This window comes from Anarhichas minor, unplaced genomic scaffold (genome assembly GCF_050575085.1).
Source record: "Anarhichas minor isolate MPS153535 unplaced genomic scaffold, ASM5057508v1 ptg000126l, whole genome shotgun sequence".
NCBI classification, from domain to species: Eukaryota; Metazoa; Chordata; class Actinopteri; order Perciformes; family Anarhichadidae; genus Anarhichas; species Anarhichas minor.
Window position 1 is genome coordinate 144487 of NW_027466572.1, and position 9918 is coordinate 154404.

Below are 9918 nucleotides of genomic sequence, written 5' to 3' on the forward strand. Positions count from 1 at the left end.
ACTCAGTCTCATTAGACTCATTCTAGTCATTAGTCTCATTAGACTCAGACTCATTAGTCTGATTAGACTCATTGTAGTCATTAGTCTCATTAGACTTATTCTAGTCATTAGTCTCATTACTCAGTCTCATTAGTCTCATTAGACTCATTCTAGTCAGTCTCATTAGACTCAGACTCATTAGTCTGATTAGACTCATTCTAGTCATTAGTCTCATTAGACTCAGACTCATTAGTCTCATTAGACTCATTCTAGTCATTAGTCTCATTAGACTCAGACTCAGTCTGATTAGACTGATTCTAGTCATTAGTCTCATTAGACTCATTCTAGTCATTAGTCTTATTAGACTCAGACTCATTAGTCTCATTAGACTCATTCTAGTCATTAGTCTCATTAGACTCAGACTCATTAGTCTGATTAGACTCATTCTAGTCATTAGTCTCATTAGACTCAGACTCATTAGTCTCATTAGACTCATTCTAGTCATTAGTCTCATTAGACTCAGACTCATTAGTCTCATTAGACTCATTCTAGTCATTAGTCTCATTAGACTCAGACTCATTAGTCTCATTAGACTCATTCTAGTCATTAGTCTCATTACTCAGTCTCATTAGTCTGATTAGACTCATTCTAGTCATTAGTCTCATTAGACTCAGACTCATTAGTCTCAGACTCATTCTAGTCATTAGTCTCATTAGACTCAGACTCATTAGTCTCATTAGACTCATTCTAGTCATTAGTCTCATTAGACTCAGACTCATTAGACTCATTCTAGTCAGTCTCATTAGACTCAGACTCATTAGTCTGATAAGACTCATTCTAGTCATTAGTCTCATTAGACTCAGACTCATTAGTCTCATTAGACTCATTCTAGTCATTAGTCTCATTAGACTCAGACTCATTAGTCTGATTAGACTGATTCTAGTCATTAGTCTCATTAGACTCATTCTAGTCATTAGTCTTATTAGACTCAGACTCATTAGTCTCATTAGACTCATTCTAGTCATTAGTCTCATTAGACTCAGTCTCATTAGTCTCATTAGACTCATTAGTCTTCTGTAGCTGATTACGTTTGAATCAGATCAGATGGATCAATAGATGTTGATTGATCCCACACTGGTGAGTGATTGTGTAACAGCAGGTTATCCAGTAGATCCAGTAGATCCATAGATGGCAGTAAATCCATCCAGTAAATATAGATATTAACACTAGAAATATACTTCTTTAGAATACACAATGTATAGAGTAAGAGTATATTAGAATACTACTACTACTATACTAGGATATGAATCATAAACATAATAAAACATAATTTATACAACTAGAAAAGGTGAAGTGAAGCTTTTGTTGCATAAAGGAAAGTAGTTTCTGTTTGGTGCCACTAGATGGAGCCAGAGACCTCTGAGGGAGCGGATCACTTTCTATTGGTCACCTGGGCACACAAACGCGTTTAAAACCTGAATATTAATAATCCCATCATCGCTCTAAAAATGATGAGCTGCAGGTTTAACTGTCCTGCAGGAGGGAAGCAGCAGGAGAGGAAGAACTATACTACAGTTATTATTTAATGCAGAAACATTAAGGTATCAAACACGTATTACTACTTTACAGTTAAATATTTAACCTTTATTACAACATGAAAAAAACTGAAAATAACACTTTGATAAACACGTCAGGACATCTTATTATAGTCTCATTATAATATAATAATATATATATCATATAATATATAATAATATATATCATATAATAATATATATATATCATATAATAATATATATATCATATAATAGTATTCTGTATAATATAATAATGTATATATCATATAATAATATATATATCATATAATAATATATATCATATAATAATATATATATCATATAATAATATATATATGGGTCATTGACGAATAAGGCTTCTAAAAAGGTCAATTTAAATATTATCTTCAAAATGGATGTAATGCATATTTTTGTGTCTGGAAAAATGTGGTGAAACAAGTCTAAGTTGTGAACGAACTTTTCATAGTATTTTAAATAGTTTTTAACAGTATTTTTTAACTTCACAGGCTAAAAAATGTCAGGTGGCGCAACCACATATTTATAAAAAAATATATATTTTCCTAATATTTATTCAAACTGAAATTTCTGACAAGTATCCCTTAGAGTGTCTACTGTATCTAACACATCGTATTTTGTGGTTGTGTTTTATATACAGTGGGTACGGAAAGTATTCAGACCCCTTTAAATTTTTCACTCTTTGTTTCATTGCAGCCATTTGCTAAAATCAAAAAAGTTCATTTTATTTCTCATTAATGTACACTCAGCACCCCATCTTGACAGAAAAAAACAGAAATGTAGAAATTTTTGCAAATTTATTAAAAAAGAAAAACTGAAATATCACATGGTCATAAGTATTCAGACCCTTTGCTGTGACACTCATATTTAACTCACATGCTGTCCATTTCTTCTGATCCTCCTTGAGATGGTTCTACTCCTTCATTGGAGTCCAGCTGTGTTTAATTAAACTGATTGGACTTGATTAGGAAAGGCACACACCTGTCTATATAAGACCTTACAGCTCACAGTGCATGTCAGAGCAAATGAGAATCATGAGGTCGAAGGAACTGCCCAAGGAGCTCAGAGACAGAATTGTGGCAAGGCACAGATCTGGCCAAGGTTACAAAAGAATTTCTGCAGCACTCAAGGTTCCTAAGAGCACAGTGGCCTCCATAATCCTTAAATGGAAGAAGTTTGGGACGACCAGAACTCTTCCTAGACCTGGCCGTCCAGCCAAACTGAGCAATCGTGGAAGAAGAGCCTTGGTGAGAGAGGTAAAGAAGAACCCAAAGATCACTGTGGCTGAGCTCCAGAGATGCAGTAGGGAGATGGGAGAAAGTTCCACAAAGTCAACTATCACTGCAGCCCTCCACCAGTCGGGGCTTTATGGCAGAGTGGCCCGACGGAAGCCTCTCCTCAGTGCAAGACATATGAAAGCCCGCATAGAGTTTGCCAAAAAACACATGAAGGACTCCCAGACTATGATAAATAAGATTCTCTGGTCTGATGAGACCAAGATTGAACTTTTTGGCGTTAATTCTAAGCGGTATCTGTGGAGAAAACCAGGCACTGCTCATCACCTGCCCAATACAATCCCAACAGTGAAACATGGTGGTGGCAGCATCATGCTATGGGGGTGTGTTTCAGCTGCAGGGACAGGACGACTGGTTGCAATTGAAGGAAAGATGAATGCGGCCAAGTACAGAGATATCCTGGAAGAAAACCTCTTCCAGAGTGCTCTGGACCTCAGACTGGGCCGAAGGTTCACCTTCCAACAAGACAATGACCCTAAGCACACAGCTAAAATAACAAAGGAGTGGCTTCGGAACAACTCTGTGACCATTCTTGACTGGCCCAGCCAGAGCCCTGACCTAAACCCAATTGAGCATCTCTGGAGAGACCTGAAAATGGCTGTCCACCAACGTTCACCATCCAACCTGACGGAACTGGAGAGGATCTGCAAGGAAGAATGGCAGAGGATCCCCAAATCCAGGTGTGAAAAACTTGTTGCATCATTCCCAAGAAGACTCATGGCTGTACTAGCTCAAAAGGGTGCTTCTACTCAATACTGAGTCTGAATACTTATGACCATGTGATATTTCAGTTTTTCTTTTTTAATAAATTTGCAAAAATTTCTACATTTGTTTTTTTCTGTCAAGATGGGGTGCTGAGTGTACATTAATGAGAAATAAAATGAACTTTTTTGATTTTAGCAAATGGCTGCAATGAAACAGAGTGAAAACTTTAAAGGGGTCTGAATACTTTCCGTACCCACTGTGTATACAATAATTTATCATAATTGCGTTCTCTTGGCAGGTATTTAGTATATTTAACTTTTGATTTTACATTTAAACAGAGAAACATAATAATACAAATATACAAATGAATACATTCAATACAGTAGTTCTTCACATCATATCAAGCAAAAAAAAATTCACTTTAACCTATTTATTGCTTTAAATTAATATTTTACCTGGTCGCACCACCATGACATTTATCAGTTGTGCCACCTGACAATATTAGTAATCACAGGAAATATGCAGACAATTTGCATTTTTGTTTCAAATACAACAACATGCTTTTAGACTCTAAGTAAAAGTAGTAAATATTTCATAGTAATCATGTTTAGCACATAACTGGAACAGGCAAAATCACCGTCGCTTCCGCCTGCGTGTTGCAGCTTCTACCTCATTGTAGCAGCGTTTTGCACACACTCCATACAGGACTTGTTGTCTGCTCCCTGCGTCCTGCTGGTTTTGCTTTACTTGACAGTGGCATCTTAATATCCATCCATCCATCCATTTTCCACCGCTTATCCGGGGTCGGGTCGCGGTGGCAGCAGGTCAAGCAGGCCGACCCAGACCTCCCTCTCACCGGCAACATGTTCCAGCTCATTCTGGGGGATCCCGAGGTGTTCCCAGGCCAGCTGGGAGATGTAATCTCTCCAGCGTGTTCTGGGTCTTCCCCGGGGTCTCTTCCCATTTGGACGTGCCTGGAAAACCTCCAGTGGGAGGCGTCCAGGAGGCATCCTAATTAGATGCCCGAACCACCTCAGCTGACTCCTTTCGACGCGAAGGAGTAGCGGCTCGACTCCAAGCTCCCTCCTGATGACCGAGCTCCTTACCCTATCTCTAAGGCTGAACCCGGCCACCCTACGGAGGAAACTCATTTCGGCCGCTTGTAGCCGCGACCTTGTCCTTTCGGTCACGACCCAGAGTTCGTGACCATAGGTGAGGGTAGGAACGTAGACCGAGTGGTAAATTGAGAGCTTTGCCTTCCGGCTCAGCTCCCTCTTCACCAAGACGGTCCGGTGCAGCGCCTGCTTTACTGCTGCAGCTGCACCGATCCGTCTGTCGATCTCCCGCTCCATCTTACCCTCACTCGTGAACAAGACCCCGAGATACTTGAACTCCTTCGCTTGAGGTAGGCACTCCGTCCCCACCTGGAGGGAGCAATCCACTGGTTTCCGGCAGAGAACCATGGCCTCAGATTTGGAGGTGCTAACTCTCATCCCCGCCGCTTCACACTCGGCTGCAAACCGCCCCAGTGAATGCTGGAGGTCACGATCCGAGGAGGCTAACAGGACCACATCATCTGCAAATAGCAGAGAGGCGATCCCAAGACCCCGAAACTGACGTTCTCCGCCCCCAGGCTGCGCCTAGATATCCTGTCCATGAAAATCACGAACAGGACCGGTGACAAAGGGCAGCCCTGGCGGAGGCCAACACCCACCGGGAACGTGTCTGACTTATTGCCGAGAATGCGGACACAGCTCCTACTGCAGTCGTACAGAGACCGGATCACCCGTTGTAATGGGTCCGGCACCCCATACTCCCGCAGCACCCCCCACAAGACCCCCCGAGGGACCCGGTCGAAAGCCTTCTCCAAGTCCACAAAGCACATGTAGACTGGTTGGGCAAACTCCCAGAGCCCCTCCAGTAGTCTTGCGAGGGTAAAGAGCTGGTCCACTGTTCCACGGCTGGGACGGAATCCGCATTGCTCCTCTTGAATCTGAGGTTCGACAAGCGGTCGGAGCCTCCTTTCCAGCACCCTGGCATAAGCCTTCCCCGGGAGGCTGAGTAGTGTGATACCCCGGTAATTCGAGCACACTCTCCGGTCCCCCTTTTTGAAGATGGGAACCACCACCCGGTCTGCCATTCCATGGGCACTGATCCCGACCCCCATGCGACATTGAAGAGGCGTGTCAGCCAGGACAGCCCAACTATGTCCAGTGCCTTCAGCATCTCAGGGCGGATCTCATCCACCCCCGGCGCATTGCCACCAAGGAGCTTTTTAACTACCTCAGCGACCTCTGCCAGGGATATGGGTGAGCCTCCCCCTAGGTCCTCAGGCGCTGCCTCCTCTGCAGAGGACATGTTGGTCGGTTTTAGGAGTTCCTCAAAGTGCTCTTTCCACCACCCGACGATGTCCTCCGTCCGGGTTAGCAGTTCCCCCCCCCCCCCTGCTGAGAACAGCTTGGGGTAAGCCCTGTTTTCCCTTCCTGAGCCGTCGGATGGTTTGCCAGAACCTCCTTGAGGCCAACCGAAAGTCCTTCTCTATGGCCTCCCCGAACTCCTCCCATGCCCGAGTTTTAGCATTCGCGACCACCGCAGCTGCAGCCCTTCTGGCCTGCCGATACCTGTCAGCTGCTTCAGGAGACCCCTGGGCCAACCAGGCCTTGAAGGTCTCCTTCTTCAGCTTGACGGCTTCCCTCACCTCCGGTGTCCACCACCGGGTTCTCGGGTTGCCGCCACGACAGGCACCGATGACCTTCCGGCCACAGCTCCTAGTGGCCGCGTCCACAATAGAGGCTTTGAACATGGTCCACTCGGATTCCGTGTCCCCAACCTCCCTCGGGATGTGTGAGAAGTTCCTCCGGAGGTGGGAGTTAAAGACCTCCCGGACAGGGTCCTCCGCCAGACGTTCCCAGTTTACCCTCACTACACGTTTGGGTTTACCGGGTCTTTCCAACCGGTTCCCCTGCCATCTGATCCAACTCACCACCAGGTGGTGATCAGTTGACAGCTCTGCTCCTCTCTTCACCCGAGTGTCCAAGACATACGGCCGCAAATCAAATGATACGATTACAAAGTCGATCATTGATCTCCGGCCTAAGGTGTTCTGGTACCAGGTACACTTATGAGCCACCTTATGTTCGAACATAGTGTTCGTTATGGCCAAACCGTGGCAAGCACAGAAGTCCAATAACGAAACACCATTCGGGTTCAGATCGGGCAAGCCGTTACTCCCAATCACCCCCCGCCAGGTTTGTCCGTCATTGCCCACGTGAGCGTTGAAGTCCCCCAGGAGAACTATGGAGTCGGTAGGCGGCGCCCTTTCCAGGACCCCTCCCACTGACTCCAAGAAGGCCGGATACTCCGAACTGCTGTTTGGTGCATAAGCACAAACCACAGTCAGAGCCTTGCTCCCCGCAACCGATGTAGGCGCATGGAGGCGACCCTCTCGCTCTCCGGGGAGAACTCCAACACAGCGGCGCTCAGCCGGGGGCTCGTGAGTATCCCCACTCCCGCCCGGCGCCTCTCACCCTGGGCAACTCCGGAAAAGGACAAAGTCCAACCCCTCTCCAGGAGCTTGGTTCCAGAGCCAACGCTGTGTGTGGAGGTGAGTCCAACTATTTCTAGCTGGTATTGCTCCACCTCCTGCACCAGCTCCGGCTCTTTCCCCGCTAGCGAGGTGACGTTCCACGTCCCTAGAGCTAGTCTATGTCACCGGCGATCGGCATGCCCGGGCCTCCCGCCCGACCCACCGCCCGGTCTGCATAGCACCCGACCCCGATGCGTGTGCATCCTTAATAGTTAAACAATATTCATTAATATCATGAAAAATAGTTTGAAAGTGTATAATGTTGTTAACTTAACACTTTGAAACTTTAGAAATTTTTTTTCTATAATGTTAGAGCTTTAAATATAATATCATAGAGTAACATTCTCTGCAGTTGTACCACCTGCCTTACTGGTTGCACCACCTGACATTTGCAACTGATTTCAAATTAAACTACTAGGACACTAGCATTAGCTTTTGTTCTTGCTAACAACTTCATACATATACATTTTAAATAGAATAAAGACATTTATGATAAAATAACATTGTTCTAGTTTTACATTGGTTGTACCGCCCTGACATGGAAAGTGAACCACTCTACCTATAAGCTGAAAGTAGCTGTTTTTATCAATATTCAAAAGAGATATAAAAACATTTTCACTCTGCTATAAAGGTCAGTTGAGGTCCTCTTGATGATGCAATAACCTGTTTACTGTTTTCCACTTTAATTTCATAATAAAAGTCCCATCTTTACAGCTGTGCCACCCTGATATTTGAGAACATTCAAATTGCTGGATAAAAGTTTTTAAATTATCGCAACAGCTTAAAACTATTGGTATTTGTAAAAATGTGGTTTATTTGAATCGTTACAACAATAAAAGCATGCCATAGTATTTTATTTTGAATTTATTATCATTTCAATACATTTTTTAATAGTTTTCTTAGTCTGTTCATCTGCTAGGACAGGTGCACCGCCTGACATGTTCAGGGTTTGAGAAGCCAAAACATAAAATAATATATATTATTTGATTGTACTGAAAATGTATCAAAACTAGATAGGTTTTATAGAATGAAATTATATATGTCATGAATTGATACAATTATTTTAAAAGGAAATAGTGGACTCGGACACAAAAATATGCATGTTATGTCATTGACCCAAATATCTCTGTCACAGAGAAAAATAAATCCTGGAGACGATCTGGTTCTAACGACACGACTCACACAGGTGAAGTGTGTGTGTGTGTGTGTGTGTATGTGTCTGTTGGGGATATCAGTGCAGTGACACACTTATTATCTGCTGTACAGTACAAACTGACACACAGAGAACTCAACTCCCCAGAGTGGCTCATCTGCACTGACATATGGACATAGACACAGACACACACACACACACACACACACACACACTCATCCTCACCCTGGTTCATAATCTGCTCAGAGACTCACAGCAGAGCTCCAACATAATCCAGTGGGACTAATGTCTGTCACTGCAGCGCGTCGTCCTGTTTGAGAAAGCTTTATTGACACAGCGTGGACAGAGCTCGTGGGTTTAACATTCACGTCTGCATCTCGCTCACATTTACAGACAAATCTGGAGAATTAACCCCAGAAATGAAGGAGAGGCAACATGTGCGTTATCGGCCTGATCCCAGTTCACAGCAACGGCCTCCAACCGGCCAATCAGAAGCTGCCGAGGCTCCTGAATCTGAAATGTCTAACATGTGATATCAAAGCTTTCATTCATCATTGTGTCTTCATCCTCTCTAAACTAAACAACTTATTTATATGATTCAGATAATCAATAGAGGAAGAAGTCCTCATGTCTCATCCTTTCATTGAATAAAACGAGCAGCGCCACCGTTTATAATACAAGTAGTCCTGCATCCACACGATGACACACGGAACATGAATATACACACATACACACATTAACACAACTATAGGAACGATTTCTGTCTATTTCAGAGTTAGTGAGAAGATCAATATCAGTGTAAAGAAATGTCCTGTGAAAATACATGAATGTGTTAATGTGTAATGTTAGCTAATATGGCTACAGTTAGCATGGACATGCATGTTAACATGCTAACTATTGCCATGTTAACATCTGTTACATTTAGCATGTCACTTTCAGGTACACAGCTAATCGATATGAACTCGTGCTATTAATGTTAACGTGCTCTTTATGCACAGTGTTCAACAGTAGCGCTATAGATTATTTAATGAATCTGCTCATCAATCAGATCTAAACCTCAATCATTTCTTATTTTAGTGTCACATGACAAAGAAATGCAACAAATAGAGAAGCTGGAATCAGACATTGTTGCCGATCAATGGATTATTAAGTTCAGTACATCAATCGTTATGTTGACTGATTAATAGTTTCAGCTCTGACAGATGTTGTGAGACGAGATGCTGCAGATGTAAAGAGTCAATTCCTCAATTCGATCAGAGCGGAACGACAGACAGAGAGGAGAAGAAGAAGAAGAAGGAGGAGGAGGAGAAGGAGGAGGAGGAGGAGGAATGTTTCCATCAGACGGTCCGACTCATCAGCGCCTCACGTCCTCCAGCTGATGTTTTGAGTTCACTGTCTGCTGCAGCGAGAAGAAGAAGAACCTCTTTCATCTGATGCTAACCGCTAAAAAGAGCAGCGCAGGACGTGGTTAGCCTAGCTTAGCACAATGACTGGGAGCAGGGGGAAACTGCTAGCCTAGCTCCATCAAAGTGTCTCGTTGGGGGGGGGGGGGGGGGGGGGGGGTCTGAGATCAGCTGTGTCGTCATATATTTTATAACTTCAAGTTGC